General features: G+C 41.0%; 2 long non-coding RNA genes across 2 annotated transcripts; both read right to left on the bottom strand.

Annotated features, from left to right (window-relative positions):
* Positions 1–317: 317 nt before the first annotated feature.
* LOC101145396 (uncharacterized) lies at positions 318–11,613 on the bottom strand. Its single transcript, XR_010132701.1, has 3 exons — positions 11,482–11,613; positions 11,169–11,211; positions 318–598 (listed from the first exon to the last, which is right to left on the bottom strand). It is a non-coding gene; the product is annotated as an uncharacterized lncRNA (long non-coding RNA).
* Positions 11,614–13,760: 2,147 nt separating this feature from the next.
* Positions 13,761–21,055, bottom strand: LOC129532652 (uncharacterized). The gene is made up of 3 exons (XR_008678481.2): positions 20,944–21,055; positions 14,548–14,611; positions 13,761–13,928 (listed from the first exon to the last, which is right to left on the bottom strand). It is a non-coding gene; the product is annotated as an uncharacterized lncRNA (long non-coding RNA).
* Between the last annotated feature and the right edge of the window lie 5,242 nt (positions 21,056–26,297).

The raw sequence follows: 26,297 nt of genomic DNA, 5'->3' as shown, positions 1-26,297 counted from the left end.
TAAGTGTTCCCAGAAAGGACCGTTGGAGAACCATGAGAGAGCTGAGGGGAAATGGGCACAGGCTGTCAGGAGTGGGGACAGGCAGGAAAATGGCTCGGGCTGGACTCCCGCAGGCCGATGCAGGCTCAGATATGCAGCCCGCGGGATGTCGTGCTTTCCAGGCGCGGGAGGCGTGGCAGGGGCCGGGGCGCCTGTCGGGCGAGGCAGCATCTCCTGGGGCAGTCCCTGAGCTCCTCGGTCTCGAGTAGGTAGATCCGACACAGCTGGGCGCAGGCGTCGGGGTCGGCCTGGGAGTCGGCTTGGGTCTCAGGGAGAGCGCGGGGAGGCCAGCATGGCAGGGCGCTGCGGCCTCGGAAGGGGAGCCAGGCAGGCGCCGAGAGGACACGAACTCGAGGCCTCCAGCGGCGCAGAGGAGAGGGAGTAGGCGCCGGGCTGGGCACGCCAAGGTGCTCTAAGTTCCCGCCTGCCCCTTCCTCCTCCTGTGGCTTCTTGTGTCTTGCATGGGCGGATCTGGAGTGGGTTCGACTTCTCGCGCCGTTATTTCCTCCTCTTATCACCTTAGGCAACCTACTCTGCCTTTCATCCTCCATTTCCTCATCTGTAAAATAGAGCGGGAAGTATTTCTTACTTCATAGTGGTATTGTCAGAGGCGTTTGAACCAGAGCAACTCCATCTTGAATAGAGGAGGCTGGACGAAATAAGGCTGAGACCTACCGGGCTGCATTCCCGGGAGGTTAGCCATTCTAAGTCACAGGATGAGACAGGAGGTCGGCACAGGATACAGGTCATAAAGAATTTGCTGATAAAACAGGTTGTAGTAAACAAGCCAGCTAAAACCCACCAAAACCAAGGTGGCAAAGGGAGTGACCTCTGGTCGTCCTCACTGCTACACTCCCACCAGTGCCATGACAGTTTACAAATGCCATGGCAACGTCAGGAAGTTACCCTATGTGGTCTAAAAAAGGGAGGCATGAATAACGCCGCCCCCCGCCCCGTTTAGCATACAATCAATAAATAACCATAAAAATGGGCAACCAGCAGCCCTTAGGGCTGCTCTGCCTATGGAGTAGCCATTCTTTTATTCTTCTACTTTCTTAATAAACTTGCTTTCACTTTACTGTATGGACTTGCCCTGAATTCTTTCTTGTATGAGATTCAAGAACCCTCTCTTGGGGTCTGGATCTGGGCCCCTTTCCATTAACAGCATGAGGATACAATGAATGGATGTAAAGCAATTTTGCCCCGCACCTGGCGCACCATAACTGTTCAGTACATTGTAGCTAGTGTTTTTATTAGCTCAAACTCTTTAATTTTTGTAGAAACGGGGATCTCACTTTGTTACCCAGGCTGGTCTCGAACTCCTGGTCTCAGAGAATTCTCCCACCTCAGCCTCCCAAAGTGCTAGGATTACAGACAAGAACCACTGTGCCCGGCCTAGGTCAAACTCATAACACACCCAATCCATGAGGATCCGAGGGACCTGTGTGCAAGAACTGGATTAAGATTTTCTCTCTAGACCAGTGATGTCCAATAGAAATATAATGTAAACCATGTATGTATTTCTTTAATTTTCTAAAGCCACAAAAAAGTGTAAAAGTGTAAAAACAATTGGATGAATTGAATTAGTGGAATTATAGGTGTTAACCATGTTAATTTGTTTCAAGCGTGAGACAGTGACAGGGTTGTAGTGCTTATACTTAGATTGAGTGCTGGAAATGTTGGTAATGAGGAATCCAGCAAAGATACTGCCGATTGTTAGGTGTTTAACTGATTTTAGTAATGTTTTCTTTAAGCAACTATATCCAAAATATCACTTCAACATGTGACATTAGCCACATTTCAAGAGCTTCAGTCTCCCCTGTGCTAGACAGCACAGCTCTAGATATCTCCTCCCTAAGATCTCTGTGATACGGACAAGAGACAGGGAAATACGGGGTAGAAGAGAATGGTTCCCCAGCAAAGGCCCTACCCTTAAGCCTGGAGACTCTCAGCCCTAAGTAGGAACAGGCATTTCTGTTTTCGTGCCCCAAAAGTTACCTTTTGGCCCACGATGCTCCCCAGTCCTGTACCCATAGAAACCCCAAACCCCGGGTTCCAGAAGCAGATGAGCCAACAAGGAGACAGGGAGACAAGCAGACAAATGGCGTAGCAGAGAAAAAGAAGAGGAGGAACATCTGAATGCCAAGAGTTCAGCTGGGAGTGGTCAGAGAGGAGTTCGACTGCTGAATGGCCAAACTCCAGGGAACGATCATCTTCCCACTCCATCCCTCTTCCACCTCCCCATCCATCCTACTGAGAGCCACCTCCACCACTCAATAAAACCCTACATTCATCCTTCAAGCCTGTGTGTGACCAGATTCTTCTGGGATGCTAGGCAAGAGCTCAGGATATAGAAAGCTGTCACCCTGGCCGTTTGCCCTTGCAAAAAAGTAGAGCATCCACTGAGCTGGTTAACACTTAAGCTGTCCATGGACAGCAAGGCTGAAAGAGCATTGTAACACCAGGAGCACAGGCACCCACCCCTAGACACTACCACAGGGCCAGAGCCCAAAGCACTTGCCCTGGCTCCTGCACCTGCCCATCTGCATGCTGCCATTCCTGTCAGGGGTTTGAGCAGTGGCAGTAACCAAACAGGCGAGCCACAACCCTGCTGCACATCCTGCAGGTGGATCAGAGAACTCTCCCATTTCATATGAATGCCCAGCTCCTTTCCACCATTTGGATCTCAACTCAAATGTCACCACCACCTTTGACCACTTATCTAAAGTAGGTTCCCCTTCTCCAGGAGCTGTGGCTCCTTCCTGTAGTCCCAGCTACTAGAGGCCTTGAGCCCAAGAATTTGAACCAGGCTGGGGATATAGTGAGACCCTTATCTCTAAAAGAGAAAGAAGAAAAAAACAGCTGCAGTTGCCCCTGTCCCCTTCATGCCCACATACACATACATTCACCTGGCTTCACCCTGTTTTACTTTCTACACACCATATATCACCATGTGAAATTCTGTTGCTTATTGTTTCCCTCTCCTTGTTAGAACCTAAGTTCTCCGGCTGCAGAGTGAGATCCTCAGCACCCAGCACAGTATGTGGCACATTATAGGCACTTATTTAATATTTGCATGAATTAATGAATGAACAAATGAATACATTACTAGACGTGGGAGTCCTTGTTGGAGGAAACAAGTTTGATATAATATTGTCCTAGTTTCTAAAAATGAAACCTCCAAACAATGAAAAAAGCAGCTTCATTTTCTATTTATGTCAATACTGCCCCAGTAACAGTTAAAATCAATGTATCAGGAAGTATTCTTTACTTTCTGTTTGTGCTTCTGAGTCAGGAAAGCAAGTAGTTTTGCCTTCCGATAAGTGAACAAAATTAGAAGAATTGTTATTTGCATGTTTTCTGGGATATGAAATTCTCAAGTCCTTATTAAAAAAGGTAATTTGAAAAAGTTGGGATAGGTTTTCCTCAACCCTTAAAATGAAACTTTCGCTTGACACTAGAGCTTTGCTGGCAATGACAAGGCATTTGTTTACTAAAAGTAACATTGTTTCATATTTATCTTGCCAAAAATAGATGCTACCTACTCTATAGACAGAACTACTCAATTTTGACCAAGAAGATATCTCAGTATTGTGGGAATAATATTAAATTTGAACAGTACAAAGGTTGCATAATATGGGGATATGAAAAGAGTCTTCTATACATTTGATGATTAATCAGGCAATAACAAGTGACTCAACTGCTACCTTTATGTCTAGGTTTATAAACTTGACTCTCCCAACTGTGGTATCATAAGTGTCAGATGTTCTTCAACAGCCATTTATTTACTTTATAGATTGTCTGAATTGTATGCCAACTCAAAGATTTAAGATTTTTAAAAATTACCAATAGTTTTTAAAATAAAATTTAATACATAAAAATATTAAAATGAGCCCAAATGGTGAAGACCCAACTTATTATATATGTGTTGACTCTAATTAAAAAGAAAGGGGATAGATGGCCTAGCATAAGTTATCTACATATTCTCTGTTGAGGTCATTGAACAATAGGGTATTCTTGATAAGTAAATATTTGGGCTATGGGTCAATAACAATAGTTAAAACCTATTTCTGGGTAAGCAACACAACTAAGGCAATGAGTGTGTTTGTGATACCAGTTCAAATGAATTTGTTTGATGTTATAAAATGGTTACTAAAATAGTGGTTGCCAAGCCTGGGTTCACAGTACAATTACCTAGGGAGCTTTACAAGACGGCTGATTGCCAGGCTCTATCCTCAGAGATTCTAATTCAGGCAACCTGTTGGGGCTTTGGAACCTGTAGTTAGGTGACTCCAAAGATCAGCCAGTTCAGGGAACCCTTGCAGCAAGATTGTCCAAGTGTTACTAGAAGTAGATTCACCAGGATGCCAAAGAGGCTCAATTTTCAGGGCCTTTCATTTGCATGGGTCTCTTCCAAAGCACCGTATCTAATTTTATATTTGTAATTTTGTATTCCTTTTCTTTTCTTTTTTTTTTTTTTTTTTTTTTTTTGAGACAGAGTCTCGCTCTGTCACCCAGGCTGGAGTGCAGTGGCACGATCTCGGCTCACTGCAAGCTCAGCCTCCCAGATTCATGCCATTCTCCTGCCTCAGCCTCCTGAGGAGCTGGGACTACAGGCACCCGCCACCATGCCCAGCTAATTTTTTTGTATTTTTAGTAGAGACGCGGTTTCACCCTGTTTTGCCAGGATGGTCTCGATCTCCTGACCTTGTGATCCACCCACCTTGGCCTCCCAAAGTGCTGGGATTACAGGCGTGAGCCACCGTGCCTGGCCTTGCATTCCTTTTCTTAAAGAGGGCCCCCTAATTGTAAAGAGCTCAGTCCCCACAAAACCTGAATCTGCTCCTGGCCACAAAGTATACTGTAGTCAGAAAACTATAACTCCCAGGCAAATCTGGCCCTCTGCCAGCTTTTGTACAGCCCACACACTAAGAATAGTTTTTACATTTTTTAATGGTTAAAAAAAAAGAAGAGTAATACTTTATGACACATGAAATTACTTTACATTCAAATTTCAGCATTCAGAAATAAAGTTGTATTGGCTCACAGCCATGCTCACTCATTTATGTATTGTCTATAGCTGCTTTAGTGCTACAATGGCAGAACTGAGTAGTTGCAACAGAGATTGTATGGTCTGAAAAGCTTAAAATATTTACTATCTAGGTCTTAACAGAAAAAGTCTGTAGACCCCTGACCCATACCATGAAATAATAACATCCTAGACATGACAGAAAATTGGTTTGAAGGGATTGCTTTATTTAACGTGAAAAGCATGATAGAGGAACTGTTTAAGATAAACAACTTATAAATACTCCCAATTGTAGAAGTGAAAGATTGATTCTATGAAAATCTACAAGTGATTAAATTTAGACATGAATATCAAAGACTTTATAGAGTCATAGCATCTTATCAAAGATCATTTAGCAGAAGTTATGCTTAGTCTGTAGGTTAGAAGCAATGATTAGTGAGACAGATTGGTTTGTGGGATGACTCAGGATAGGATGATTATCAGTAAAAACCTTCCCAGGTAAAAATTACAAGAAAAAGAATAGAGGATAGTTGCAAAAGATTTGTGGAATTAGATTAACCACTAAGCATAAAATAGTACTGCTCTGGGTTGTGAAAAAGTATAGTAAAATGTTGCTGAAGTTATATTTCAAAGTGTAGCTCCCAGAGATGAAACCAGTTAAAGCAATTCTACGAACAAAGCTAAAAACATTTTAACAATAATGATGGGGTGTATTGGGCAAGAACTGTGACAGATCATCGAATTCTGACAGCAAAGCACATTAAAAATATTGATTTAGCTGTCTCTCTTGATAGAAGTATGACAGAAAGTTAGGCAGAGCTGTGAAGGTCACTCTGAAGGTCTGGGACCTCAGAGAGGCAGCAAGGAGCAAAGTCCATCGAAAGACAGTCAGTGTAGCACTGGCGTTGGTGGGAATGCTAACTGGTCATGTTCTGTAGCAGATTTCTCAATCAGGCAAACAGTAGGAGGAACGTTATATCCAAAAGACAAATCGATTAGGAAGTTTGGCCAGTGAACATATTATTAGGATTGGGAGGTCAATGATGAAGGCAGAAGCGCTTAGTCAGTTCACTTTGCAGCTCTCATCATAGGACTGTGCAAAAGAGAAGAAACGATCTTCCTTAACTGACTCAGGGCCAGGTCCTCTGAAGATCCAAGTAGTCTGCTACTCCAGCTTCTGCTGGAATCTTGGCTGTTTGGAGGCAATTTGTTCTGTGTCTTTTGGAGAAATCCCCTGTGTTCCAAAGAACACCTGGGAATAATATCTCAACTGTAGTTCAACTTTTCCATTTTCACAAGAGAAGGGACTTGAGAGCTGGACGGTAAAAGAGTCGTTGAGTCCATCTGAAGGATGGCAGACAGAAGGGAAAGAGGAAGGAAAGCATCATTTTGAAGCATCTACTATGAACTAGACACTCTGCATATGTTTCTTCATTATCTTCACATCTCCTCAATGTAATTATTATTGATTCCACTTAACATCTGGGGAAACAGGGAGCATAAGTTTCACGCTCACACTCATCCAGTCTCTGACTGAACTAGTGAACTACTGAACTACTGAATTCATGAATGTGAACGCTGAAATGTGAACGCACGTCTGTCTGGCTGCCTGGCCCCAAGTCCTTACTCCTTTCAACTTACCTGGTTGCTCTGGGCAGGCTCTCCAAGAAGACAGAGGAGCAGGAAGAAAAATATGGCATATAAATATGTTTTTCCACTTTCAAGGACCACCAAGACATTTCTTAAATTTATTGGAGTTATAAAAACAAAACTAAATACCCTTCATTAATGAATGATACTATCTCTAAGGTGGAAGGTCACATTACCTATCGCAGTCTTCCTTAAAGTGTCAAATTCGGAATGTAGGAAATGTCCTGTATTAGGTCCCTTTGAGACTTTCCACAATTTACCCCAAACTCGCTGTAAAAAATGGTCTCTTTATATGTAGAGTTAAAGTTTCGCCAACTACAGGTTGCCCAGGAGAGGCAAGCAGCCCTCCTGGCCCCTAGTTTCAGCTATGACTAGTTTCTTTTTCACCACAGTCCAATTAGAAATGAGGTCATAGTTGTAAGTTTCTCTTCCCCGAGGGTTTTTTTGTTTTGTTTTTGTTTTTTATGCAGGCCATTATAGTAACGAGGCACATGGTCTTCCCTTAGGTGATGGTCAGTGGTTAAAAACAGCCAGTAGATCTTCAAAGGAATTATTACAAGTTTAAAAAAAAAAATCATTTAAAGATCATATGCTACCATTTTGAGGTTCCCTAGTAAATTATTTGATCAATTTACCTTCTATTTCCTCCAAAACTGTGTCCTCACATTTTTCAGAGCTTAAAATAGTCACTTTTTTATCCCTTAATCACAAACCACTCAGAAGAGGCTATAAGAAGAAAATAGCATCAAGCAATGCTGCCTTAAAGAATTCTGTTTACTCTAAATTTAGTAGATTTCTTTTGCAAACCTAGGCCTAATCTCAGATTAAACAAAACAAATGGTAGCTAAATAGATGGCCTCTTCAAATCTGTTTGCTTTACCACAGACAAACAAGCCAAGGCCTTCCTAATTTGCAGTTCAGAAAGCTCTCTTCCCAATCTAGAAGAGGGAAAAAGAAGACCAAGCACCAATCTAAACAGACATTCCGTAATTATAGGATTTTAGGTTTGGAGTCACTTCACTTAATCTTTGCATGACCCAGAATTCAACTCAGAAGATTAAAAGAACAGCATTTTCAGTTCTATTCATGAAAATTAAGGACTTGACTGGAGTTAATAAAGCCGAGAAAAAAGTATAAGCTGTTAGTCAAAGTAACATAATCCTTACCGCAATGCGAAGTGGAAAAAAATGTAATTGTACGTTATTTCCACTACAATAACTAATACATTTGTTTACATATTTGGAAAAGAGGACATGATATTCCGAAGGTGAATTATTCTATGTGAGAGAACCATATTACGATTCCACTGTTGGAGCAACTCCAGAAGCTTATCAGATCTAAATAAAAGATTGATGACGATTCTGAGTTTAAAATTTAATGTCTAAGCTACCTGCTAAATTTTACATTACAAGAACGTTGACTGTACTGTAAATCAATAAAATTAATTATGCTCTCTTATGGAATGGATGTTATAAGATAAAAAGTATTTACATATTACTGTGCCTTTTCAGGGTGTGTTGTTTACTTCTTTAACTATCATTTGTCAAAATTTTCATTTTGAAGGATTTAATGGATAATATTTAATACACGGTATATTAAAAATGCTGTTCTGCTAAAATACCTTTTTTCTATAAATTACACAAAGGCATGACCATTTCGACCTATAAACACGGATTTACAAAAAACAAAACAATCTAATAATCTGATATACCCAAATTTAAGGAAATAATTTCCAACTTTTAATTATATTGAAACTGATCCTTTTTCTGTTGAAAGGAAATTCAAGGCAGCTATTATGTGTATGAATAAATGATCAATACAATAATCATAATTATGAGATCTGTAAGTCAATTGTTAGCGTCTGTTTATCCAATACCTTAGTTACTGTGTAAGTCTTTTCCCAAAGCCAGGCTACCAATTCACAGGGGCTTTATCTTTGTCTAAGCCCATCTCTCAAGTGAATTATAGGCTTGTGAGAGAAGGCAAATGACCTTTTATGGGTTTGGAATATACTGTGAGGTTAAGACTGAGAAATGCCACTCCAAGGCAAGAGTTGGCAGTGTGTGTTTTCCCCTGCTTTCTGTCACCAGTGTTCCCATTAATCTCATTCCGCAGCCTCCAGCAGGGGAAAAAGCCCATCTTACTAAATAATGCAAATGTAGATATTGTACACCTATGTATCTAAATTATGTTTTCATGAAATTATGAGATCATTTACGCAGTTCAGACACTTAGAGTTTTGCTCCTTTTGCCCAGGCTGGAGTGCAATGGCGCAGTCTTGGCTCACTGCAACCTCTGCCTCCTGGGTTCAAGCGATTCTCCTGCCCAGGCCTCCCGAGTAGCTGGCATTACAGGTGCCCACCACCACACTTGGCTAGTTTTGTATTTTTAGTAGAGACAGGGTTTCACCATATTGGACAGGCTGGTCTTGGTGATCCTGACCTCAGGTGATCCACTGGCCTCGGCCTTCCAAAGTGCTGGGATTACAGGCGTGAGCCACCACGCTTGGCCAATACTTTGTTTTCTTAATATGAATGGGGATATACTCGAATCATTCAGGAAAACCCCCTGTATCTTATTCCTAAGTCTATTGGATTAATGTCATATGTACATCAGGTTAGCTAGAAAAAAGGACATTTTAAAGGGCATTAATCATTTATATTCAAGGGTAAGATACTAAGAGCAATATAAATTATAGTTAATTTCTGAAATCAAGAATTTACTCAGAAAATCTTTTCTAGTTTTTCATCAGCTAACAGTTGTGATTATTTTGTTCAAAATTTTTTCTAGTTTCAAATTTAAGCTCCCCCCATTGCCCCCGGGTCACTTACATCATTCTCTTCTTTATAAAATCTTATATTTGGAAAAACACAAAATATATGCAATACTCATTTAAAATTTTGAGGGATTTAAACAATTACAAAAGATACAAGCACTTGCAGGTCAAACATTGCATAGGTGACAAAGAAAAAGATTTTTTTCTTTTTTTTTGAGACGGAGTTTCACTCTTGTTGCCCAGGCTAGAGTGCAATGGCGCGATCTCAGCTCACTACAACCTCCGCCTCCCAGGTTCAAGCGATTCTCCTGCCTCAGCCTCCCAAGTAGCTGGGATTACAGGTGCCTGCTACCGCACCCAGCTAATTTTTGTATGTTTTAATAGAGACGGGGTTTCTCCATGTTGGTCAGGCTGGTCTCGAACTCCCGACCTCAGGTGATCCGCCCGCCTCCACCTTCCAAAATGCTGGGATTACAGGTGTGAGCCACCGTGCCCTGCCAGAAAAAGATATTAATGTCTCCTTCATCCCTTCCAACTCATCCTCCGCAGAAACCTAATGTTAACATTTCAGTGTACATCCTCCACCCCAAACAAATATTTACACACGCATTTATCCAAGCATAATGGATAATTGTAAAAGTTCTTTTTTATAAAGTCAGAATAAAAATCAGAATAAAAATAAAAATTCACATTATTCTATGTATTAATCAGGACTATTTTGGTTGTAAGTAATGGAAACAGAAAATAGTTTAAGTAAAAAAAGTAAGTATTATTGGTTTGTGTAACTGAGAAGGCTTCAAGAATAGCTGGATCTAGGGACTTAAATCAGCAGTTAGCCTTGATTTGTCTTAGCTCTGTTTTTCTCTACGTTGGTTCATTCTTGGGCAAAACTTTTCTTGTAGGGGCAGGATGGGTGTTTTCGATATTGGACATATGTACAAAATACGAAATACTATGTTTAACAATTTTAGAGAAATATCAAACAACCTTGAAAATATAGGCAGGAAATGAGAAATTATCTTAAAATGTCAAAGAGGTTTAAAGAACCAATTAAATGAAGAATTAAATAAGAATGAAAAATAAGAATGATGAAATTTAAAAATCAATAGAAGATTTCCATTTCTGACAATATGGCAACGAAGATATTTTGGACCATTCTCCCACTGAAAATAACGAAAAATGTGGCTAAATCAGAAAAAAAAACAACAACGGCTGGACGCAGTGGCTCACACCCATAATCCCAGCACTTTGGGAGGCCGAGGCAGGTGGATCACCTGAGGTTAGGAGTTTGAGACCAGCCTGGCCAACGTGATGAAACCCTGTCTCTACTAAAAATACAAAAATTAGCCTGGCATGGTTGTGGGCACCTGTAATCCCAGCTACTCGGGAGGCTGAGGCAAGAGAATCACTTGAACCCGGGAGGCGGAGGCTGCAGTGAGCTGAGATTGTGACACTGCCCTCCAGCCTGGGTGACAGAGCGAGACTCCATCTCAAAAAAAAAAAAGAAAAGAAAACAACAATATCAAAAATAAAAACAAAACTAAAGGCATCAAAGAGCTAACAAGATAGTAAGAAATAACCAAGCCAAAATCTGAGAGCAAGTAGAAACACAGAAATAAGCATAGTGATAAACCAGTATTATTTACTCAAGAGAATTTCTAAATGTATTCTTACCTTGTGTGGTGATTCTGCCTCATATCCTCCTGTCTTGATGACCCTATGAACAAAGCCACAACCCCAAATGATTTTCCCTGTGCCCTGGGGATACTCAGCAAGTGAACTAGTCTGGACAAGGGCCAATTGGGAGCACAACTTCCTGAGCATCTCAGAATCAGATATGGTCCTTGACAGTCTAGAACACAGACGGCTGGACTCGCACAAGGGTGGGTTTGTGAATCCTTAGGTGACAATATTGAAATAGGATTGGGTGGGGTATGGAGAGCATACAACAATTAGAAAGGGTAAGGCAATCCGTCATTCTTCCTACCTGCCTTATCCACAACAAAGAGGGAGATGGAGTGGGCATGAGGCTCACCCTCAGCTCCCGGAGAAGCCAGGCTACTAAGCTTAGGTCAGCCCTGCAGTCCTCTCTGTTACTGAAGTCACCACATGCCTATTTCCTGCTACCACCTCCTTGCCAGTGGATGCACTGAGCTAAGTTCAACTGTGCACACACCCTGCCCCAACAATCTTTAATCACTTAGTGCACTGAAAACACTTATTGCCCACACTCTTACATCAGTTAGGGCAGTTGTCCCAATCTTTTTGGCACCAGGGACTGGTTTCACGGAAGACAATTTTTCCATGGACAGGATAAGGGTGGGGGATGGTTTGGGGATGATTCAAGCACGTCACGTTTATTGTGCACTTTATTCCTATTATTATTACATCGTAATATATAATGAAATAGTTATACAACTCACCATAATGTAGAATCAGTGGGAACCCTGAACTTGTTTTCCTGCAACTAGACAGTCCCATCTGTGGGTGATGGGAGACAGTGACAGATCATCAGGCGTTGATTCTCATAAGGAGCACACAACCTAGATCCTTCACATGCACAGTTCACAATAGGGTTCCCACTCCTATGAGAATGTAACGCCACTGCTGATCTGAAGGAAGCAGAGCTCAGGTGGTGATGCGAGTGATGGGAAGTGGCTGTAAATACAGATGAAGCCTCCCCTGCTAGCCAGCCCACTGCTGACCTCCTGCTGTGTGGCCTGGGAGTTGAGGACCCCTGAGTTAGGGAGCTTCTGCCTTCAAGTTACAGAAAGTTCAGCTCAAATGGACTTAGACAATAAAAGGGGACATTGTGGCTAATAGTTCTACTGAGGGTTCTCAGTTTACACACTAAAAGTTGATTCTGACTGATTTAGGAAATAACAAATTTGTTGAAAGGATATTAGGTAGCCCAAAGTCTCGATAGGAAGAACCACTTCCAAAATTAGGTCCTAGTACCAGTCTGGTAAATGCGGTGCTGCTGGTGGTCCTACATTCTGTCTTTGGAGGCAGGATACCAACTGCTACTCCTGAAACTGTTACCATAGGCACTACTGCTGCCACTACAGCTGCCCCGACCCGTGAATTCTCCACTGCCTTGGTGACTTCATTTCTCCAACTTGGGATTCACAGGTCGGTCTGATGGCCAAATAGAGAAGGAATGCCCGTGCCTTAGCTGTGAAGCTGCCTGGGGCTGTGACTATATGGTCCTAGCTGTTTCTACACTGGAAGGCATCTCTGCCCCTCAGTGGTATGTATGTGGTGGGATATCCCCAAACCTAGGAAGGTGTTCAGATAAGGTCCTTGCTCATGTGGCATTTACAGTCTTACAGTCAGGGAGACAGACAATAAGCAAGTAAACCAATTAAAAAGATGATAATTTCAGGTAGTGATTAGCATTATGAAGACTATAAGGAACTCCACAAATTCCAACCCTGATGTTGCCTCAGAAGCAGGAGAGGAGTGTACTGATCTGCAAGTCGATGTAAATCTAGGTAAAAGCCATAAGAAACCCCTGGGCAGAGAGAAAGGGTGGCTGTGACCTCCTGTGGGTAAACCATAGGCTGAGCAGAGAAAGTCACTGCTAGGACATGGTGCAGGCAGAGTTGCAGGCTGTTTCCTCTCTCTAACCACTGTCCTTGGCAGATAATCGCCTGGCCTGGCACCACCTTGAGACAAAATACCTGCTACACGGAGGTGATGGGATAATATCAGGGCAGTGCCACAGCCTGGCCAGGGTGAGGAACAGATAACAATGGGAGCATCTGGACCCTGAGCAATTCTACCCCCTGTCAAAAGGAGGTTACTTACAAAGGAGTTGTTTATGGAATTTGGGAGCTGACTGTATCCAGAGCAGGGATGAATGCACACTTCGGGATACCAAGGATCAGTTAGAAGCAATGAACCAAGTGTACATACATATATAACAGATACAGATGGGTCTTTAGAACACACTGGTGAATACAAAACATAATAACTACAGCAAGGTCTATTGCACAATACTATTTGTGAAACATATAATATACCAAATAATAACTTACATTTGACAATATTACATTTTTAGACAAGGATATATATGTAATGCCTTATAGTGAATGAATATGTGAAAGGAGAGGTAATGGAAATGGAAACCAGGGATGAATGGGGAAAATACCCATGAAAGAAATGTAATAATATTATACCATGAACTGAAGTATGTGATTGACTTGATACTTTTCACATGAGGCATAAAAATTAAAGAAACGATGGAGGAGTAGGAGGGAATTTATTAGCTGGTGTTTGGGCTGCAGGTGGAGTGATCAACATTAAATAGGGTGGTCAGAGAAGGCTTCTCTGAAGAGGTGACATCTAGGCTAAAGTCTGAGCAATGTGGCCAGTCATGTGATGGTTGGGGGATGCGCCCTCCAGGCAGAAGGAATAGCATATGCTAAGGCCCTGTAACAGAAACATGACACCATTGAGGAACAAGGAAAAAGACAGGTGTGGTTGGAGCACAGCAAGCACATCGAAGTTGAGGTTTAGTTTTAAAAGATGATCTGGCAAAGCCTTTCCTCATTGCTAAGTCTGTACATACAGTTTGGGGTAATCAGTTTCACAGAATTGGTAATTGCTAGGGAGAAGTGAAGTCCTCTCTGGTATTATGGTGACCTGGCTTGACAGGGAAGTGAACTGTGAGCACCAGGCAATTAGACAGTGGCAGAACCAAATTTGCTCTTACAGGTGTGGAAGGAGCCGATTGTCACCACTGGGAAGACAGAAATTTTACTAGGTACAGGCCTGCCATGCTGAGTCCCCCACGCTAAAGGCTGGACAGCCCTTGTGAAGGACTGGCTCGGCAGGGCTTTTGACACTAGCTGTCTTCACTGTGGTCCTGCTTACAGCTTGTGCCCTCAACATTTCCTGGGCAACAGCTCCTAACTAGGACCACTTTCCACATCTATGCCCTCTGGTGCTTCGACTCTGGTCTCCTTCTGTCCTGTTTCCATACCTTGCCAGAAACTCGACATTTTTTGGTTTCCTCCAAAAGAGCACTTTGTGTATCAAAAATACAAACCTTAGGTTTTCACTCCGTCCTGGGGTGTTGACCTCTTATCTCCGTGACAAGTGCTGAATTGCTCCTTTTGCAAAAGAAAACAAAAAAAGAACAATAATAAGCTGTTTTTCATGAACAGAAAATCCTTGAGGACAGGGACCTACTCTACCTTGACTTCCATCTAACCTTGTGCCTAGAAAAATTGTTGGGCCCAAGGTAGGTGCTCCATAAAATGGGTTGAATGAGTTCACACACACACACACACACAAACACACACACACCCACACACACACCACATTCTTAAAATGATGAAAAAATCACATCCTGTTTTCTGTTGCAAAAGTTCCAACTAGAATTAATCTTTCCCAAGATAACTAGCATTAATACAGCTTTGCTCAACATCAATTATTGCTCACAAAGAATTAGTTTTCCTCACTGGCACTATTATGGGTCATAATAATAATGTTTATTGAGCACTGGGGATCAGATACTAAATTATCTCATTTAAAACCTATAATAACCCTATGACTTATGTACTATCCCATCTTTATCTAAAAGAGGAGAAAAACTGAAGCCTAAAGAGACTTGGTAACTTCTACGTGATGGCTAGAGCTGGGCTTTTCGTCCCAGGTCAGCCTGACTCCAGAACTCTTAACCGACCTTCTGAAGCTCAAGCCAATTTTATATAATGAAATACATTAAAGTTATATCTGAAACAACTACTACTCTTCTGAATATTACTTTTTCTTTTGTAGACTAATCATTGGCATCCATATATTTAAGTATTTCTTAGGGAGCTCAATTTTTTCACAATATTGTACATTTAAAATATAATGTGTACAAGACAGCTTGCAAATGAGCAGCAGAGAAAGAATGGAAGTGAAATCTATTCTTTGCACTGAGTCCGTGTTTGCTTTAATTCTAGTTTCCGGTTTTGAAAGTACTTTTTTGTCTATTTTTTCTTCTTTTTCTTTGTACTGATAGTTTAATTACTTATTTTGTGATCATAAAACAATGAGCATTGTGACAATTTTACTGCAGTAAACATTCTTTGTCTGAGTCTAGGTTTCCTAGAAATTATAGTCTGAGGCAAAATTTACATTCTAAAGCTTCACTAGAGGGATGCAAACCCAAGGGAGCAGGAGTGAACAGGGGCAGGCCAATGAGACAGGAAGGCAGGAAAGTAAAGAGAAGATGTCTTATTATTGAGCTGGCCTTGCTTCATAGAAAGCACTATTGGTTGCTCTGTCACCTGGAAGTTTCCAGAGAGGCCCACATGGAAACATTTCTCAGAGGAATCCTTTGGGAGAGAAGAAGAGCAAGAATTTATCCATGGGTTATTGACTATCATCTGCCTCTCAGTAGTTAAAATTTGCCTCACTGGGGCTGGGCGTGGTGACTCACGCCTGTAATCCCAGCACTTTTGGAGGCCGAGGTGGGCAGATCACTTGAGGCCAGGAGTTGGAGACCAGCCTGGCCAACACAGCGAAACCCCATCTCTACTAAAAATACAAAAATTAGCTGGGCGTGATGGTGGCGCCTGTAATCCCAGCTACTTGGGATGCTGAGGCACAAGAATCTGAACCTGGGAGGCAGAGGTTGCAGTGAGCCGAGATCCTGCCTCTGCACTCCAGCCTAGGTGACAGAGTGAGATTCTGTCTCAAAAAAACAAAAACAAAAACAAATTTTTTTTTTTGTTTCACTGGGTATTAGCTTCTAGCATTGTTACCTGGCCCTTTGTATGAGTCTCAAAACACAAGGTGAATCAGTGAGCATGCACAAGCCAGGGACATTTCCTTTCTGCCTGCAGCCTGGCGTCTCGAGGCCCTATCAAGCCAGCGTGCCCCCAGTGGTCCTGTTGTGTCTTGCACCTGGTGACAAGGAGGGCCCAGGGTAGGAGGGAAGAGGCCGGCGGTGTAAGGCATGAGGTAGTGTGATCCTGAGCTGTGCCTCGGAAGACCTGGACACCTGGAGCAGTGGGCAATAGGCCCAGCTGGCTAAGCAGAAGGAACACGACAACAGCATGGTTTCTGCAGTGAGAGAGTTCCAAGAACTTCTCCACAACAAAGACCAAAACCACCTCTCTGCACTCAAAAGAAGGTGATCTTTTTGGAGGGTCATTAGTAGCACTGAGCAGAAAACCATAGCTGAGGATCAATAACCTCAAACTGTCAGAACATTTTCATAACATGTCTCCTGGTGCACATGCAGGAGATTTTTCTTTGGTGAATATCTGTAAGTACAGTCTCTATCAATGAACACTTCTAAATAGTAGCTTTAAATGGTTGCTTGTCACTAAGTTTGGTTCTTTTCTTATAAATATGTCTAGAACTCATCTATTGATCCATACATTCATCCTGGGGGAAAGTACCATTGAGTATCCCTATCACAATTGCCTCATTGTTGAACTGGTAATAGACATCTCAGCAAACTCACAGGGAAACTAAAAGGAAGAATTAAACGCTTTGAGGTATTTTAAACTTGGAGAGGCTATTTAAATCCACGTTACTTTTAAACCCAAAATTTCCCATTGTTTCCAGGAGAGGGCACAAATTCATCTTATGGTTATTCTTAGTGCTTTTCATCACCTTTCTTGACTTTACCCCACGTGTACACATGCACACACCCTCACATAAACATGCACATCCTACCTCTTATTTTATAAAATGACTGGTTATCTATTAACCAGCTTATGCAGCCATTTCAGAACCTATGCAGAGCAGCCTTGAACAGACTCTTCACTCTGCTGCAAGATCCGGAATGTCAACTGGGGCTTCATGAGGTTCCCATGTAGAGCTGGGCCCACTAGTGTTAAATACATATGGCTTTAATTTACAGTCCAGTCCCTATATCGTTGTTTCCAATTGCCGATGGCATTGGTAAACCAACAGTAGTAATAGGAGTAGTCTCAGGCAATAAGGAGACACATTTTCTATAGAGAATTTTAAAACAATAATTAAATGGACTAAAAGCTGATTTGCTTTTACTATATTCACACATTGGCAATTCTACACAATGGTCAAATGCTCTCCCCCTCCCCGCTAAATCTTTTGTTGGTCTGCAGTCGAAAAAATTTCTGTGGTTATTATTCAATTTTGTAATAAATAAAATCAGCAATGTTATTGCTTATCTCTTAAGGAACACATTTTCTCCTTTAGTAATAACTCCTGTGTGGGAGTTAACTCAGAGAAGACTTGACATAAATGGACTTATCTACACACTCCTGTTTGAGAGTTTAGTTCCAGATGGTTCAGAATCATTCATATTTGTGCTTGCTTTGGGTACACTTCATGCTCCAACCTATGTGGGACTATCTGCTTCTGCATTTAAACACTAGATCTGGAATAAGCAATAGCAGTAGAGTGATTATGACAGAAGTTGTGCTACCTCAATTCTCTCTCATTCAATTTAGTGCTCTCATGAAAACTCACTTGGAGTTTTTATTTATAATTAAAATTTAAAATAATAATGCAGCGTAAACCACAAGGTGTAATTTTTTTTGGTAACTGCAAGTTTATTTCACACGTGCAGTATTTCACATCTTTGAATAATATCTTTAAAAATTGAAATTGATGTCTTTTTATTGTTCTTTTTCTTATGTAATTACTATTGCACTGTAATGTTATTCATTTTTATGGCAGTCTAGTATGTAGGTATGTGTATTTTCTTTTTTGTTTGAAAAACATTAATGTAATTAAAAGTATTAGTCCACTACTTTCCCCTTTTTTGATACTATAAAATGTATTTTATTATTTTATTTTTCATTTTTATTGGAATGATTACATATACGAAGTTCAATAAAATAAAAATCTCACCATGTTTCTTTTCAGTCCATTTTTCTTTTTATTCATTTCATTATTATTACCAAAAATAATGCCGTATGGAGTAGTGGGGTGTTAAAAAATGATCTGCTCGACACCACCAGTCACACAAGGCACGCCCTGCTTCCTTGCAGATCCTCAGGAGAGCTGCCCTGTCTGAGAACACTGCCCCCTGCTGCTCGGTGTGAATTCACCCGTGAGGCTTATAAACAGAGAATTAACCCTCACTCTACCTTAAACTTACTCTTTTATTCAGAGAGGTATATCTAACTACAGTGTCAACTTTGTCTTGGTTCACACAGATCCCCAGGAACAGAGTGAGCAATCAACACATTTTTGTTGAATGAAAGAAGGAATGTGATGTTACTTTGCACATATTGGAGAGTGCATGCACATGTGTTAATATGTCTGAGTATTGTGTGCAAGTGTGGGTGTTCACAGCACAAAATAGGCTTGTCAAGAGTGAACATCATATATTTTACTTTTCTTGCACCCACCCACCCCCCGCCCCCCACCACTTCCCAGCCGTGCCAGAGACACTACAGTTGCAGACTAACAAATTGACTTAGAAGGTCAGGACTCAAAAGGCTATTCCAAAAATATTAAGAATGGCCAAGAAGTTAAAATCCAATCAAATAAAATCCCATTTTTTAATTCTTTTGTTAGCACACTAGTTTTTTGTGTGGGGGAGGAGAGGTTACTCACTAGAAAATAAAATTCTCAACTTATAACAAGATACTATAACTGATACTAATCTTTGCCAACTGTTAATAATTTCTTTCTCATTCTTGTAACTGATGCCCAGAAATGCATCTAATATATAATTCCAAAACGTTTTAATTACCATTATATTTAAAGTAAGAAAGGAGGGGGAAATGTAGCTTTTAAAGACTCTGAGCAGCTCACCTAAGATGGCCTTTCAAAGATAAGTGATATAAAACATTAAAGAGCCTAAAGCTTACATAGTCCAGCCTTGGTGTGTAAATAAAGGAGGCAGAGCCCAGAGAGTATAGACTTGTTCAGAGTCTCACAGTGTGAGGGTATAGCCAGGACCAGAAGCCTGCAATCCCTACTTCCACCCCAGTCTCTCATCCTACACAGCACAGCTTCCAATGTAGAAGAAAATGGCTCTATCTTTGTTTGTTATATCAGATTGTTTAAAGTATTTAAGATACGTGCTTTAGATATCATTGCACTGGCAGATAACAATATGCAGAGTAATAAGAATTTGAAGATAACTTTGAGAATCACTTATTATAACACATACATTAACAAGAGAGAATGAATATTTACTAAGTATCTACCACATCCATGGCACATGGCTATTCCCTATAGAGACTACTGAATGAATAAATGATAGCATGAACTTATGTAACACTCGCCATAAGCCAGGTTGGTCTAAGTGCTTTACATTCATTAAGGCGTTTAATCTTCACAACAACTCTGTGAATATCTGTTATTATCACCATCCCCAGTTTACAGATAAGGAAATTGAGGCACAGAGAACTTCACCAAGATCAGGCAGCCAGCAAACAGAACTTTACTACTTTGGTCATCTGACTCCATGGGCTATGCAAACTATGATCTACCTCCCATCTTAAGGAACAGAAACGTAGGAAAAGGTGAATGGTAATGCGGATTTAAATAACAGTTAATGACAACTATAATGGACAAAAGGCAATAGCCAAGAGGTAAGTGAATAGTATAAGTCAGAACTCTTTGCGTGCAAGCACCAGAAACTAAATTTAAAATCTCTTAAGTTATCTCAAAAGCTATTTATTTGCTGGCAATAGTAGAAGGCATTGTGAGCTGAATTTTGTCCCCCCAAAATTCATGTGTTGAAGTCCTAACTCCCAGAACCTCCAAATATAACCATATTTGGCATAGGGCCTTTAAAGAGGTAATCAGGGTAAATTGAGGTCATTCGGACGGATCCCAATCTAATCTAACTGGTGTCCCTGTAAGAAAGTGAGATTAGGACAAAGACACACACAGAGGGAAGACCAAGTGAAGGCACAGAGAGGAGGCCTATATGCAAGCAAGAAGAGAGTTTCCAGAGTGAAACCAACCTCCATGACACCTGGATCTCAGATTTCTAGTCTCCAAAGTCACAGGGAATTAAATTCCCATTTTTAGCCACCCAGTCTGTAATACTTTGTTAATGCAGCCTGAGCAGAATAAAATAGAAGAATACTGGGTGTTTCACAGAATTAAAGAGTTACAGGAAACAGTCGGAGCCAGGAATCTCAAGGACTAGAACAAGGACCTCAACACCTGCAGAATACACACACTATCCTCCCCACACTTCCAGCTTCAGAATTTAAAAATGCCAAGGATGGCCTCAACTGATCCAGTTGAGGTCGCATTCCCAACCCTAAGCCAATCATTTAATTCTCCTAGTTCAGTGACGCATCTCTACCATCCGTCGCCAGTCTGTGTCCCCAGATCCTCTTGTGGTTGAGTTTCCCAAGAGGGTAAACCTGGTTTCTGCCAGGACAGGAGAGAGGCTGCTGAAAGATGAGGAAGGAATCCAGAGGTCTGACTGCTTTCTCCAAGGACTTTCCATAAACCTCCTGTTTTCAGCTCCGCCTCTTACCTTTTCTTTCAGAAGAATCTGGTGCCTCCAATTCTGGGGACTTTAGGGGTGCTGTGCCATGAACTAGCTTCCTTCTTAAGCTCCCCATCTGCTGATACTGCAGTTTCAGCCCCTGTCCATGTCCATCTCCAAAAATGAGATGACATGGACTTTTCACCCATTCTTTCTGTCTTGTGGACTTGGGCCTTTTTGGCTTCTTTGCTGTCATTTTAGTAGCATTTTGAAAGAGATGAAAGAAAAACACAGGTTTTTAAACTGCAATGTTTAACCAGAAGTCTATTTTGGGAATTTTCAAATAATCCTCTGTGAAGGTGCCACAGTGGCTTACTTCTGGCTTGGGAAGGTGGCAGTAGCACAGAGGACAGACAGGAGACAAGACTAGGAAAAGGGTAGGCAGGCTCTGGCCTCTGCCCCTGCATCAAGCAGAAAATCTTGCTTTTTATGTTTTATACATTGGCCTTCTAAGATTTCATTTGAAGAAAGAGACTTTAACTAAAAATAGAAAATCTTAAAACCACTGTGCAATACCAGCCTGCCTCCTACATATTTTAAAGAGTTTAAATTATGGTGTACATACATGTATTCTGGTTTTTTTCATTAGATTGTGTTACAAACATGTTTCCATATTTATGTGGCTTTTTCATCATCAGTTTCTTAACCTAGTGCCTGGCACATGATAGGCCTTTAGTAAATAGTGATTGATTGAATGAATGAATTATATTTAACAGCTGCTTCTAATTTATTTGTAATTACAGAGAATAAGCTCTTCCATTCATTCATTTATTCACCCAACACATATTTATTCAATACCTATTATATGTCAGGCATTGATGGATGGTGCTGAGAATACAGGAATGAGTAAGGCAAACCGTCCTTTCCACACAGAGCCAACAGTCTAACGGGGGAATCTGACAAGTGAATTGACAATCACAATATGTATAAAAGCTATGGGAAACAAAAAGCATCTACAGGAGCACATCATAGGGGTCCCTAATGCAGACCTGAAAGTTGGGTAAGTCTCCCTGGAGAAAAAGACTTAAAGTGAATCCTAAAAAACTAACAAAACGGTTTCTGGTTCAGCATGTAAGAAATTTGGAAGTTGCCACTCTGTCCTAATGAGTAAAAAGCTGAACAAACTGAAAAACCAAATTAGCCAGGCATGGTGGTGCACACCTGTGGTCCCAGCTACTCGGGAGGCTGAGGCATGAGAATCGCTTGAGCCTGGGAGGTGGAGGTTGTAGAGAGCCGAGATTGCACCATTGCACTCCAGCCTGGGTGACAGAGCGATATTCTTGTCTCAAAAAAAAAAAAAAAAAAAAAAAAAGGCAGTGAAAAATCAACAACTCTTCTTAGCTCTATAAGAGAAGTGATGGCACAGGGCAAATTGCTTCCCCCAAAATTGAGAAGACCAACAGGCAAATACAGAGAATCACAACTTCAAGAGAAGAAACCTCCATGGGAACCAGTGCTGGCATAGGAAAGTCTGAACTTGTAATTGTGAATTGCTGGAGCCAGTTCTCAGACAAGTGTGAACAAGTCTGAGAGATAAAAATCCAGGGGAACTGAGTCATAGAGAGGTCCCCACACTTCTGTGGGTTTTACCTCCAGGAGCACTACCAGGTCTCACAGTGAATATTAGGGAAAAAAATCCCCTCCTGCTTCCAGCAGTGGGAGGGGAAAAGGAGCCATTTTGAAATATGCTAGAGCATTATGTTCTTAACAAGGTCTGTCCTCAGGAGAAACTATGTAACCAGAGCCTGACCTGCTGGGGTTAAATATCCAACTCAAGTCCATTCCAGCCATCCTGTCCCACCTAAGGTGAGGTGGGGGAAGGGACCTAGAGGCACATGAAGTTCACAATCCAAAGCAACGGGCTCACTGAAAGACTGAGGAGAACACTTCCTCTCCCCACAGATCTTACCACCACCTAACTAAAGGCCTGTTGACAGCAGTTCCTTTTACCCAGGACACGTATCATTCCTGCTATCCAAAAAAGAAAAACAAAAACAAAAACAAGACATACAAAAAAGCAAAAAAACCCCACAGTTTGAAGAGACAGAAAAGTATCAGAACCAGACTCAGATATGGCAAAGATGTTGAAATTATCAAACCAGAAATTTAAAACCACTATGATTAATGTGCTCAGCTTTAATGGATAAAGAGGACAGCATGCAAGAACAGATGGGCAAGGTAAGCAGAGAAATGGAAATTCTAAGAAAGAACCAAAAAGAAATGCTACAGATCAAAAACATTGCAATAGAATTGAAAAATGTAGGCTGGGCATGGTGGCTCATGCCTGTAATCCCAGCACTTTGGGAGGCCAAAGCGGGCAGATCATGAGTCCAGGAGTTCAAGACCAGTTTGGGCAACATGGCAAAACCCCATCTCTACAAAAAATACAAAAATTAGCATGGCACGGTGGCATGCCTGTTGTCTGAGCTACTTGAGAGGCTAAGGCAGGAGGATCACTTGAAGCTGGGAGGTCAAGTTTGCAGTGAGCCATGTTTGCCCCACTGCACTCTAGCCTGGGTGGCAAAGTGAGAACCTGTCTCAAATAATAACAATAATAAAGAAATAAAAAATGCCTTTGATGGGCTTATTAGTAGAATGAGCATGGCTGAGAAAAGAATCTCTGAGCATAAGGATATCTCAGTAAAAACCTCCCAAACTGATAAGCACAGAGAAAAAAAGACTTAAAAAAAAACCCCAGAATCTCTAAGAACTCTGAAACAATTACAAATGGTATAACATATGTGTAATGGGACTATCAGAAGGAAAAGAAAGAGAGAAAGGAACAGAAGAAATATTTGATATGATAAGGACTAAGAATTTCCCAAAATTAATGTCAGACACCAAACCACAAATCTAGGCATCTTAGAGAACACCAAGCATGATAAATGCCAGAAAAACTACACCTAGGTATGTCACTTTCAAAGTACAGAAACTCAACATCAAGAGAAAATTCTACAAGAAGCCATAGAAAAAACACCCTTCCTATAGAAGAGCAAAGGTAAGAATTACATCTGACTTCTCAGAAATCATGTAAGTAAGAAGAAAGTGGAATTAAATATATAAATTGTTGAAAGAAAAAAATGCACCAACCTAGCATTCTGTACTATGCAAAATTATCCTCCAAAAATAAGGAGAAATAAACACTTTCTCAGACAAACAAACATTGAGGAAATTTGTTGCCAAAGAACTCCTTTAGAAGGAAGGAAAATGATATAGTCAGAAACTCAAATCTACGTAAAGAAAGAAAGAACATTAAAGGAGGAATTAGTAAAGGTAAAATTAAAACTTTTATTTTCCTTATTTTTAATTGATCTAACAAATAATGGTTTACTCAAAATAATGATAGCCACACTGTATTAGACTATGTATGCTTACATATGCATATATTTTTTCATATATATTTTCTTATATATGCTTGTATACAACTGAAATGAATGACAGCAATGTTACAAGGAATACGAGGGAAGAATTGGGATTATTTTGTTATAAGATATCATACTATCTGTGCAGCAATATAGTACTGTTTGTAAGTAGACTTGCATTATTTATAAATGGATATTGCAAATTTAGGGCAACCACTAAAAGAGGTTTTTAAAAAGTACAACTAATTTGCTAAGGAGAAAAAAATGAAATCATAAAATTCTCAATTAAACCACAAGAGTCAGAATAAGAGTAGAAAACAAACATAGGAAGAAAGAACAAGGGCAACAAATAAAAAACAATAACAAACATCATAGATATTAATCTAACTATATCAGCAATCACTTTGAACATCAATGGCCTAAGCGCACCATTTAAAAGACAGAGAGGAAGGGCATAATGGCTCATGCCTGGAATCCGAGAACTTTGGGAGGCTGAGGCAGGAGGACTGCTTGAGGCCAAGAGTTTGAGATCAGCCTAAACAACATAGTGAGATCCCCATCTGTACAAATTTTTTTTTTAAATTAGCCAAGCATCATGGTATATGCCTGTAGTCCTAGTTATTCAGAAGGCTGAGGCAGAAGGATAACTTGAGCTCAGGAGTTTGAGGCTGCAGTGAGCTGTAATTGTGCCACTGTAACCCAGACTGAGCAACAGAATGAGGCCCTATCTCTTAAATAACTACATACATTAAAAAAAATTAAAAACAGACATTGTCAGAATGAACCAAAAAAACAAGACCAAACTATATGTTATCTACAATCAACCCACTTTAAATAAAATACACATACAGGTTAAAAGTACATAGATGGAGAATAATATATCATCTAATCAAAAGAAAGAAGCAGCAGCTATAATAATTTTAGACAAAGCAGACTTCTGAGCAAGGAAAGGTGTCAGGGATAAAGAGAGGCATTACAGACCAGGCATGGTGGCTCACACCTGTAGTCCCAGCACTTTGGGAGGCTAAGGTGAGTGGATCACTTGAGCTCAGGAGTAAGAGACCAGCCTGGGCAACATGGCGAAACCCCATCTCTACTAAAAAATACAAAAAAATTAGCTGGGCATGGTGGTGTGTGCCTGTGGTCACAGTCACTCGGGAGGCTGGGGTGGGAGGATCACTTGAGCCTGAGGGTGCAGAGGTTGCAGTGAGCCGTGATCATGCCACTGCACTCCAGCCTGGGTGACAGAGCAAGACCCTGTCTCAAAAAAAAAAAAAAAAAAAAAAAGGGAGAGAGACATTACATAATGATAAAGGGGTCAATTATCCAAGAAGATACAATAATCTTTAGTGTACGTGCACCTAACAACAGAGCATTAAAATCCATGAGGAAAAACTGATAGAACTGCAAGGAGTAATAGGTGAATCCACTATTATAATTGGAGACTTTAACACCCTTTTATAAGAAATGGGCAGATCCGGGAGGCAGCAAATCAGTACAGACATAATTGAACTCAACAACACTATCAATCAACTAGATATAATGAACACTTAGAGACTACTTCATCCAGCAATACCAGAACACACAATCTTCTTAAGCTCCCATGGAACATTCACATGGATAGACCACATTCTGGACCATAAAACACACCACAACAAATTTAAAAGAATAGAAATCATAAGGCTGGGCACGGTGGCTCACACCTGTAATCGCAACAGTTTGGGAGGCCGAGGCAAGCAGATCACTTGAGGTCAGGAGTTCGAGACCAGCCTGGCCAACATGGTGAAACCCCGTCTCTACTAAAAATACAAAAGGAGCTGGGCGTGGTGGTGGGCGCCTATAGTCCCAGTTACTTGGGAGGCTGAGGCAGGAGAACTGCTTGAACCCGGGAGGTGGAGGTTGCAGTGAACCAAGATCGTGCCACTGTACTCCAGCCTGGGCAACAGAGTGAGACTCTGTCTCAAAAAAAAAAAAAAGAAT

Source organism: Gorilla gorilla, chromosome 2 (assembly GCF_029281585.2).
Source record: "Gorilla gorilla gorilla isolate KB3781 chromosome 2, NHGRI_mGorGor1-v2.1_pri, whole genome shotgun sequence".
In the NCBI taxonomy this organism is placed as follows: domain Eukaryota; kingdom Metazoa; phylum Chordata; class Mammalia; order Primates; family Hominidae; genus Gorilla; species Gorilla gorilla.
This window is presented reverse-complemented; position numbering and strand designations above follow the sequence as displayed.